General features: G+C 40.6%; 2 protein-coding genes and 1 long non-coding RNA gene across 10 annotated transcripts in view; 2 read left to right on the top strand and 1 right to left on the bottom strand.

Moving 5' to 3' along the window:
• The window catches only part of LOC145716877 (uncharacterized), a 42,427-nt gene extending 38,088 nt beyond the window's left edge, over positions 1-4,339 (top strand). The window contains exon 2 of the long non-coding RNA XR_014139833.1: positions 256-4,339. This is a non-coding gene — a long non-coding RNA (uncharacterized LOC145716877). The remainder of the gene's footprint in view (positions 1-255) is intronic.
• Positions 1-11,204, bottom strand: part of JAM2 (junctional adhesion molecule 2) — a 427,760-nt gene that overhangs the window by 19,216 nt on the left and 397,340 nt on the right. The window lies entirely within an intron of this gene.
• The window catches only part of APP (amyloid beta precursor protein), a 257,221-nt gene that overhangs the window by 47,906 nt on the left and 198,111 nt on the right, over positions 1-11,204 (top strand). The window lies entirely within an intron of this gene.

Raw genomic sequence — 11,204 nt, 5'->3', positions numbered from 1 at the left:
TATATTACCTATTTTTAGAAAGAAATAACATTTAAATTAAAAAATGAAAATCAGGGACGCCTGGGTGGCTTAGTCATTAAGCCTCTACCTTCAGCTCAGGTCATGATCCCGGGGTCCTGGGATCGAGCCCCGCATCGGGCTCCCTGCTCAGCGGGAAGCCTGCTTCTCCCTCTCCCACTCCCCCTGCCTGTGTTCCCTTTCTCGCTGTCTCTCTGCCAAATAAATAAATAAAATCTTAAAAAAAAAAAAAAATAGAATAAAATAAAATAATGCAGTAACAGAAGGGAGCAAAGGTGTTTGAAGGTGGAGGGTAGTAGGCCCATAGGCTAACAATAGAAAAGACAGTAGAAAGGCAAATTTTGGAAGAGACCAGTATTTCACAAGCTGTGTGGGGTTGAAATCCAGGTTTTGAGGGGGAAGTGCCCAGCTGTGAGGGGTTCACACAAAATTTATTTGAGCCCAAGATCCTCCTGCTTTAAACTTTTGAAAACTTGACTTCTTCCAACTTCCCATCCAATTGAGCAACCTCCTCTGCAACTCTGGTAGATGATTATCCATCCACTTAAGTGGCTCCTTGAGAAGGTGCTCACCATCTCCATGATGTTCTTCCTCAGCCACTCTCCATCACTGTTTTCACATTTAGAATTTTCCTTGTTGATTTTCCTTCAGATGTTGTCTTCTACCTTTATTTTTTCTTTTTATTAAAGTTACCTGATAAAAATTTTGTCTCCTTTGTCGACCCTAAAAGTAAAACAGCCAGTTATTTTACCAACATCTGGGTTTTTTGGGAATAGCAGAGGACTTGCAGCTTGGGACACACAAGCTTTGGCAAACCAAAGGAACGTTACTTTATAGAGAAAAGGAGGAAGTTGGGAGGGGCTGCTTTGAATAAAAGTTCATTGAAGGAAAGCCAGAGTTAGAGTGGTGATGGCTTTCCATTGGCTGAGTTGTGGAATTTTCCTATTGGCTGAGCTTGTTGCTGGGCGAGGAGAAATTCTTAATTCCTGCTGGAGTAGCAAAGTAGGCTTTTCCTGTTGAGAATGCAATTGAAGAGTAGTGGTAGGGTGTTAGAGCTCCCCCTTCTGGCATTCTGACTCCGTTTTAAGTGAGGTTTCCATTATTTGGTTTTCATTCCCTCCAAGGTAATCTTTCTTTAATTTTTTTAGTGTTTATCTAGAAATGTGACGACAGGACCGCCTGCCTGGCTCAGTCGGTAGAACATGCAGCTCCTGATCTCAGGGTTGTAAGTTCGAGCCCAAGGGTGGGTGTAGAGATAACTTAAAAATGAAAAACTCTTCAAAAAATAAAAAATAAAAATGTGAATACGTCCTTGTGGGTGTGACTTGGCACAGCAAGATTTCCCATGATCATCTGTGGTCCTATATTTGTAAGACATAAAGAGTGCATTAGCTTTATTTTTTTTTTCCCCTTTTATTTTGATCTCTTAAAACCTTTGGAAGTTTTTCTTATGGAACTGCTACCCAGCTATCTTTTCTGTCCTGTACTGCTTCAAAGAATTATTTCAAGCAAAATACAGGATATTGTATATACTTTTAAAAATTCCATTTGAAAAAGTTTTCTACCTTCTGAAATAATTTTGAGCCCTGATTCTATTACTTAGTACTTTAGTATTCCTATCAAATACATACCTGTATTAGTTTCTGTTGCTATGGTAACGCCACAACGTCACAACCCAGCCCAAAATTCAGTGGCTTAAAATAATACCATTTACGGTAGCTCCCAGGCCTATAGGTTCACTGATCTTGGCTGAGGTTGGCCAGATTCAATAGAAAATAGTAAAACTTCAGAAACTGAACATGTATAGAATTGTTCTTGTGTCTAAAATGGAGAGAAGTAATAGAATTTGAATTTTTCTGGGTTGCATTATGTACTGAATCTGCCCAAGCTGTCAGAACTAGCAGCAATTATACAGGAAAATTGTTCATTTGTTATCATCAAATTTCTTCACAATGAATGACGTTCAAACCAGCCTCTCTGAGAAAGCCAATTTCTAGGGCCTCCAGCTTGTTAGCAGCATGACTTAAATTCATTAACTCTAGAATGAGATTTAATAAAACACGTTCGTTTGAAATTTACTTGATCTCTACCAGTAAACCACATGTGTGTGCATGCATGTTTATTACTATTACTAACTAGCTGTATAGTATGTATATATACAGGGATATGCATATATCCCTGAAAATACAGATTAAGTAAGGTAAGGGTTGATGAACATGCATTAACAGTTGGAATGTTGGGGATTCTGGACCCCTGCTCTGCAGATTCAATTCACTACTTCTGATTTAAGGCAAGAACAAAATTAGGAGAAAGTTTTCATTTGCATTTCAGGGGAGATTTCTTAAAGAGGAAGCCACCAAATATTACTAGGTTGTTAACATCTAGTGACTTTTTTTTTTTTAAGTTTTTTTTTTTAATTTAAATTCAGTTAGCCAACACATAGTACATCATTAGTTTTTGATGTGATGTTCAATGATTCACTAGTTGTGTATAACACCCAGTGAACATCTAATGATTTAAACTTAAGAAATGCAGATTAAACATTTAAAACTAGATTTGCTTCCCCTTTTACTTCGTCTAAAAATAAAATTTTATTTTTTATTTTTTAAAGATTGTAATTTATTTATTTGTCAGAGAGAGAAAGAGAGGAGAAAGCACAAGCAAAGCAGGGGGAGCGGCAGGCAGAGGGAGAGGAAGAAGCAGGCTCCCCGCTGAGCAAGGAGCCTGATGTGGGACTCGATCCCAGGACCCTGGGATCATGACCCAAGCCGAAGGCAGATGCTCAACCGACTGAGCCACCCAGGCGTCCCTAAAAATAATATTTTTAAAAAGCCAGAAACAGAGAACTGCAAAATATTACTTACCATAGTGGGAAAAAGTTATTTGAAAATAATATTCAAGATTGAAAAAAAAGCTTAAGAATTAGTAGAAGGAATACCTACCGGCTGGCTCAATAAGAAAAAAGCAAGCATAGCTTTTAGAGTAATCACCGTGATTAGACTCGTAGGCAGGTTTTGAGCCTTTCTGATTATTTAAGTAGATGGGGAAGTGACTTATCTTGGTTTTTCTCAGAATCAAATGAGATCGTGAAAGGAAAGGCCTAAGTAGATGCTTTGATTTTTATCCTTACTCCTTTTCCTGTCTCCCTGTGCACAAGGTCAAGGCTGATGAGCCAGCAATGCTGAGAGAGTCAAATAGTACAAAGATATGATAACTGTATGTTTTGTTGGGCAACTCTATGAAACATAGAACTAAAACTTACAATTAAAGGGATAAACTAATTCTACATCAATGACCTTGAACAGAATTTGACTATTACCAGTGTAAGCACATTAGACAAAATTATGCAATGTATAATGTTATATGTATGCATTCAGTTTAAATATACTGCATATAAAATAGAAAACATTTACTGTGTAGGACTAAATGGGCATTATTGGATAGATCTTTTTTAGGCATATAGTTTGGTTGCCATCTATGAGGCTTTATTTTTTTAAATTCCAGTTTCAGATTTTATATCTGTTCTGGGCAGTGGACATCACTCTTTCTTAGGCCTGCCTAAAATCCATGCTGTAAACGTTGGTAATTTAATTTTATGGGTGTTGAGTAACAAAGGTTTCTGTTGAGAGAGCTCTTGATATCCTACTGGCCACCAGCAGCAAGAATTATTTACTGGACTTGTTATGAAATGGAAGGAGTTTCGGGTCTGCTTTAGAATATCTGTCTTCTAAGCAGAAAGAAAAACTTGATATTGTCAAATGACAAAACTAAATTTAAGTTGTGAGTTTGATGTCCGTCACTCAAGAGAAAACAGCCATGAATTGGGGGAGCACAGTGTCCCACAAACAGTGGAGTAGTGAGTGTTCCCCAGGGAGCTGGGGCAAGAAAGAGTTTTAAAGAGCTTTAGAAGAGGCAATGCAGAAGCCGGGGCATAATTGGCTGGAGGTGGGAGATTTCCTTACAAAACTAGCAGCTCCTGTTTTCTAGGGTAAGGTAAACTAGCTAAAGCTCAGTTGGCACATTGTGATTGGTGACCATTAAAATTTCTTGACAAGTGTTTCCCGTAAGTGCAGGCTGACTTAGGTTTAGATTTGTGTTGTGGGCCCCGGCCACTGGGGTGGTCTCCCATTTTCTGGGTCCCGATACAAGAATTCACTTTATCAATACCAGCAGAGACCATGGAGGGCTAACTTGTCATCTGAAGCCAGGTCAACCGTGCCCCAAAAAGAAGTCAGATTTCAAGGAGTGAAATATATGGATTAGTTCTCAAAAGGAATCTTTTCTCTTTACTCACTCTTGTGGCAAATCTTGGGGCAGTTTAGCCTGAAACTCGAGAGCTGAAATAATTTTATTGTGCCCCAAATAGCGGATGTAATGAACGAGACCAACTCTCCACACAGGTAAGCTGAAACTGTGTACAGTTTCTATAATCACATCTCGTTTTTCTGTGTGCTTTGGCCTCTCCATCCTTTCCCTCCGTAAATACATGAACCCACACACCAAGGGCAAAACCTAGGAAAATTGAAATTTTCTGTTTTAATTTGATAGTCATCCTGGTCACATATACAAAACCATTAATGGAGTGGGTCCAACTCCCACCTCTGCCTCTTCTTAATACTGTGGCCTTGGATGAGTCCTTAACAGAGCTTTTTCCTTCTTAGAGTTGGAATGGATGATTTTACAGATTCTCCCAGTTCTGGGATTCTAATTTTAATTTGTTGCCCTCTTCTAGACACAAAATGGGCAATTACAGATGTTACGGTTCTGCTTATGATTTTGGGGGTAGGAGGGAGGCATGTCAAGGGAAACCTTACAGTCAGTCTTTTCCTTTGGAGAAAGAAAATTTATGTTAAGCATTAATGTACTGCATTTTCCCTTGAAAGGGGTTCACTCTCAGATCTTCTAGATCGTGATTCTAGAGAACAGTTAATTACATTGAAAATGGAAAATCTGAATGTTTTAAAAGTAAGTTTAAAAGCATTTTTGTGGGGTACAGTTGAGTTATGCCCAGTTTAAGGGAAAACTATATTTATGTGAGAAAATCTTGGGTATGATAGAAATAGTATCATTGTGTGCTTTTAAAAAAGATGCTATATAAGAACCTGGCTCCGCCCTGGGGATATTGTGCACTGATTAAATAGTACCAAATACTCCACCGTATGAGGCGAGTTATTCAGGCCAGTGAGAAGCCTGTTTAAATGGAGAAACCAGATGGTTTTCATTAGCCACGAACCTTAAAATTACATAAATCCACGGATGCAGCTAAGCTATGGATCCTTGCCCTCTCCTTGCCAAGCAAGACTTTTCAGCCAGCAAAACAGAGCGTTCCTTGTTCCCTTTCCCTTTTAGTCCGGACTGTGTGGGAGGAATGCTGCCAAGCCTGCTCTAGAAGGAATTTTGATCTCCTTGATGATAATAGAAACTTTTTTGGGAAAGGGAACACCCAGCGTGAAAAAGACTGCAGGGGAACTTGTAGGAGAGGCTGGTTTTGCCCTTGGAAGGTGCATCAGTTCTTGGTGTAAGTTTCTGGGTTCAGCTCCACAGATGGGCTTAAATTAGGTATATATGTTTGTTCTTGTTTATGTTAATTTCCCCTTAAGCCCTTGTAAAGCCTGTTTTCTAAAGCTAACTTGCTTTGGAAAGTCCATTTTCATTTCAGTACTCTATATATTATGGGCCTAACATATTTTTCTGGCAGCAAAGGATTGTTTCTAAAAGATAACAGCATTTTTAGGTGTAATATTTCAGTCTCTGTAGTTCAGGGCATTCTGTAATAAAGAGGCTGTTGATTTGGAGGCAATGTGTGGATGCTCCATTGTTTTAGCCGGTTATTTTGTTCATTGTCACTGTTTCCCATGGGAAAGCATCTGGTCTTATGATGTCAGTGTAAAGTCATTCCATTTACAAGAATTATCTTCATTTTCAGTCTTTCAGAAACGCATGCATCATGAATGGCCAGTTATGCCAGGGTTCCGATCTTTTAGGTGTTGTCTTGCAATTCTGCAAAGTCACCTTATGTTACCTCAGATAGCGTTATTTAAGATGAAAACAAAATTAAAATATAATTGTTACTTAAGTGGCTCTGTTTCCCACCTACTAAAGCTTTGCATTTCATTTCTGTTAAAAGGAGAAATGTTTTTAAAAAGTTAGGAATAATTCTCTGTAGGATGACTGACAGAGTACGCATTTTCATTAGCAGCAAATAACTTACTCTAGGACCCAACGATTTCAGTTTTAACAGTGTCCACATTAACAGGTCTTGAATTGGACCCTGCATATGATTTATTAAGCCATTTCTTTAAGGCTCCATTCGGAAAAAGGGATTTGAGTAAAACTGTCAGGCCCTTGGATGATGGCTAAGTATTATCTCCTGTGTGACCAAGGAGATGGTTTCCTTCTGGCTCTGTGCCAGGGCAGGGCGCCCCCCCCCCCCCCCCTTGTAGCAGCGGGGGGGCTTTGTTGCTTTGTTTCTTAAACCCAGTTATCTGATGTAGGTGAGGATCCTTGTGGGTTGTCTTTTTTTTTTTTTTAGTTAACTGAGCCAGGAATATGTTACTTAAAACATGGAATTCTTTGCAGGTGGGCTTCTGTAAGAAAAAAGCTTCTTGTTCAGTTTGCATCACCCAGCTAATTGCTGTGATCTTGTACACAGCTGGTGCTGGCGTGGGAAAGAATTTTTGCCCGAAAAACATGTTTCTGTGAATTAAGTATTAATTTGTGAAGGGGCTCTTGTAATGTCAAATGTAACAGATGCATACATACAGCCAATTTTATAATTTCTGGTATAATAATTGGCCCTAATTATTGAGGAATCAAAGTTTGAACTCTTAAACAAAATCTCCACTGTCAGAAAATGGAGCGTGTTAATGATCATGATTCTCTGTAATTTTTTAAAGTTAATATTAGATCTTGTCTGGCGAAAAATCCAAAAGGAACTGAAGCATAGCTCTTATGGTGTTAACTACCGTTGTTAAAAGGAAGAGATCACAAGGCAGTTAATGTTTTCCAGTAAGGGCGCCTGGGTGGCTCAGTCGATTAAGCATCGGACTCTTTTCTTTTTGAAGATTTTATTTATTTGAGAGAGAGCATGAGCGGGGGACGGGGTGAGCAAGGAGCCTGATGCGGGGCTCAATCCCAGGACCCCGGGATCACGACCTGAGCAGAAGGCAGACGCTCAACCGACTAAGCCACCCAGGTGCCCCTAGTCAGACTCAGCTCGGGTCTTGATCGCAGGGTCATGAGTTCAAGCCCCTCATTGGGCTCCCACACTGGGTGTGGAGCCTACTTAAAAAAAAAAAAATGTTTTCCAGTAATATGATGGGGCCAGAATCAATTCATTTGAGATGTGAGAAAGATCACCACCACTTGGGTAGTGAGCTTGTACAAACATACACGCAGGTGGCCTGAAAAGAACCATAAAGTCAAAGAAAGGGAAGGTGACAGAAGGCAGAATGGAAGAAATAAAAAGAAGTTAAGGTAGGAACAAAAGAAAAACATTTACTTGATGTGTTTGTCAGCTAGGATGACTAGTTGTCTCAGCTTGCCAGGGACTTTCCCGGTTTCAGCACAAGACGTCTCACATCCTGGAAACCCCTCCATCCCAGGCAAACTGGGATGGTTCGCCATCCTGTTGTCAAGGCAAGGACAAGGCTTAATTTACTGCTTTGTCCCCAAAACGAGTTCAGTGCCTAGCATGTGTTGTGTACACAAACTTACTGATTAAAGAAATGTCAGTTGCTGCCATTTATTATGGGGGTTACATTGGAGTTGCCCCACGGCAGCTAGGGTTGAAAGAGTGAGATCACGAAAACTTTTTAAAGAAGATCAAAGAGAAGCAACCCCTCCCCCCAAATCTGTAGGAATGTCTTCCAGTATGGAACTCTGAAGGACTGCGAGTTAGTAATGGGATAATCAGAGGAGTAAGGGGAGCCACAGTAGTTCATTGCAACAGAGTCCAAGGGAAAAGACTTCCAAGGAAGAATTCGTGTGTGGCCAAGAAGTTGAAAAGCAACAGGTACTGAAGGAAAAGCCTGTTTGGTTTCTCCAGAGGCCATATGTGACCTTTGAGAAAGCAATCTGAGTTGATGGGTGGAATGTAAGCCAGATGGCAGGGGGCTTAAGAGGCTGGGGAGAAGGTGGTGTCAGTGAGTGTTGAAATCACCCGCTGATAGAATTGGTTGTTAAGGAAGGGGATAGGCAGACGAGGCCCATTGGCCAGATCTGGCCCACCACCTGCTTCGTCAATACAAGTTCATTGTAAAACAGCCACGCCCATTTTTCCGTGTTGTCTGAGGCTGCTTTTTTATTGTAACAGCAGAGTAGAATAGTCACAGCAGAGACTCTTTTGCTCACAAAACGTAAAATATTTACTATCTGGCCCCTGACAGAAGAAATTTGCTGACCCCCTGCTCTGGAGGATAAGACCAAGTATGTTTTTGTCTGTTGTTTGCTTTTTTCCAGTAGAGATCAAAGGCTATTTATGGATGTCTTATGGAGCTGGAGAAGGAAGAGCATGTGAGGTGTCTGTTGCCATGTAGCAGGTCACCCCAAACCCAGTGGTTTCCAAACACCAAACATACATGTTGCTGTATCTCAGTTTCTATGGGTCAGGAATTTGGGCGTGTCTTGGTGGTTCTGGCTCCAGGTTTCAGTCCTGCCAGCCAGGGCTGCAGGCCTGTAGGCCTGCAGGCTTGATGTGCCTGTAGGATATTTCCAAGCTCACTCACGTTTCTGTTGACAGGAAGCCGTGGTTCCTCATCTCGTTATGTGGGCCTCTCCGTAGGGCTGCCCGAATGTCTACACAGCGTGGCAGCTGACCTTCCCCCAGAGAGCAAGGAAGAAGCCATGGTGCCTTTTATGACCTCTCCTTGGAAGTCACATATTATTTTTGCCCTATTTTATTTGTTGCACAGACAGAACTTTATGCATTATGGGATAGCACTGACAAGAGCTTGAATACCAGAAGCCAAGGTCCTTGGGGGCCTTCGTGGAGGCTGGCTGCCACAGAGAGAGAAATTGGCACTTAAATGTTCCTTGAGGAGAAGGTATGGAATGAAGGGCATTTTCACTGACGAGGAGGTAGAAACTATAGTGAACTGATTAGGGAGAATCTGAGGTACAAAGAAATTTTGAGCTACCAAGGGGGGAATTCAGTCAATAAAATAATTACTAACTGTGGTGGGGGACCATTAGTTTCTCTGTTCACTTAGAGATAAGTTACCAAGAGTCTGCTAAGACTGGAAATCTTTGGGACAGGAAAGGAGTTTGAGCAGAATGAAGTATGGTGGAGAATCCAATAGTGATTTTGTTAATAGACTGTAAATTCCTTGAAGGCAAGGGCTCATATTTTACATAGAAATAAATAAATAAATTTTATATATTAAAAATATTTTTATATCCTCCACAGCATCTCATATAGGGCCTTATCTATAGGTATCTGATGATTATTTGACTTTCTTGCAGTGTTACTATCTTAACTACTTATTTCAATAAAATTGACAGAACTTGTATTCTGATTTTTAGAATCAAGGCATTGAATTTCCTCCTATTCCCTCAGGAAAGCTGTGAAACTTAAGTTTGTGGAGCATTCTGCTTAGGCTGGTTTTTGCATCTGTTGGAAAATGAGACGTCCAGGTTCTGGCTTGGAAATTGTAGGAGGTGGCAAGGGGCCCAGACTGGGGAGTCGAGGGGTCCCAGCTATTCTTGTTGATTCTTGCTGACGACCCGATGCTGTGGCTTCAGCTGCTCTTTGTTACATCTGGCGATGTAGAGGCAAAATTTTGTTCAATATACTTTATAAAGTAGAATTAGATATGTAGAAAATGTTACCTGAAATATGGTTTTAGAGATTTTGCCATGAGCTTTTGCACTCGGGTCTGTGATGGATCTCAGCTGGGTTCAGTGCAAGATTTTTTTTTTTTTTAAACACATAAATCTGTGGTTGGGCAAAATATATACGAAGATGACTAGAATGGACAGATGTTTGATCTATTTTTACATTTCTGTGGGAAGAAATGTCAAGAAGCTATTTCCTAACTGAAATCTCTCAGTGCAATTTTAGTGTTTTGTTTTTTATTCCCTCCTGTGAACAATTTTTAGAAACGATACACTTTATTATAGAATCATCCAGTTCTGGACGGTATGATTGGCTTCTGTGGAAGTTTACTCTTCGTGACATGGCTATCACCCATTTCCTCAGCAGCTGGCTTTAACAAAGGAGGAATTACTTTGCTTAATGTGTCTTTTGATTCCCTGGTTTCGAATAACGCTTTTATTCCTGTGGATTTATTTTTTATCTCTTGCTGATTTTTTTTTAATCTTTTGACAGATCAGAACCCATTAAGTGAAATTTGAAAAATACTTCTAGAAAGGTAGTGTCTGTTCACAGAAGGGTTTGCAAATACAGAAGGGCAACCTTTTCAGTTATTTTGGTGAAATGGTACACTGCCTGTAGCTGTAATAGCTAAGACCTGTTAAGAGCTTACCACACAGCAGGTGCTCTGCTGGACCCTGAGAGAGAGACCTTGCTGGGTCTTCAAGGTGTGCTCGGGGAGGTGAGACTCCAGCACCCTTAACCTGTTCTTAAGAGATGAGAGAGTGATGGGACGCCTAGGTGGCTCAGTTGGTTAAGCATCAGGGTCCTGGGATCAAGCCCCAAGTCAGGCTCCCTACTCAGCTGGGAGTCGGCTTCTCTCTCTCCCACTGCCCCTCTGCCCTGCCCCTGCTCCCTCCTTGCACGCGCTCCGCTTTCTCGCTCTCAAATAAATAAATAAAATCTTATATATTTAAAAAAGAGCTGAGAGTGTTAACCAGAGAATATTCAGGGGAAAACCAGTGGAATGGTCAACATATTCAGTCACATTTGTGCATGGTAAATTCTACAGTAGTTTTTATGTTTAGGAAATCATAATGTCACTTGCTCCCTAAGAAGGCACACGGACACCATGCCCTCGGCTCTGGGAGGTACTGTACAACTGACTCTTAGACTTGGTCATCAGGCAGGGAATTGGCATTGTTCTGTGTGTGAGTCAGTTGGAGGTTATTATGAGAATATGGTTTCCTCCAGAGTGATTATTTTTATTGCAGAAAAACACCTTATTTTATTTTCAGAACGTTTCAGTAGACATGGCAAAATCTGCTACGGGGGATTGCATAAACATTTCAATGAATAAATTCTTCTCAACATT

The sequence above is a fragment of the Leptonychotes weddellii genome, chromosome 1 (assembly GCF_054177405.1).
Source record: "Leptonychotes weddellii isolate Sample4059 chromosome 1, ASM5417740v2, whole genome shotgun sequence".
NCBI lineage: Eukaryota > Metazoa > Chordata > Mammalia > Carnivora > Phocidae > Leptonychotes > Leptonychotes weddellii.
The sequence above is the reverse complement of the archived record's forward strand: the minus strand, read 5'-3'. Positions and strand labels throughout refer to the sequence as shown.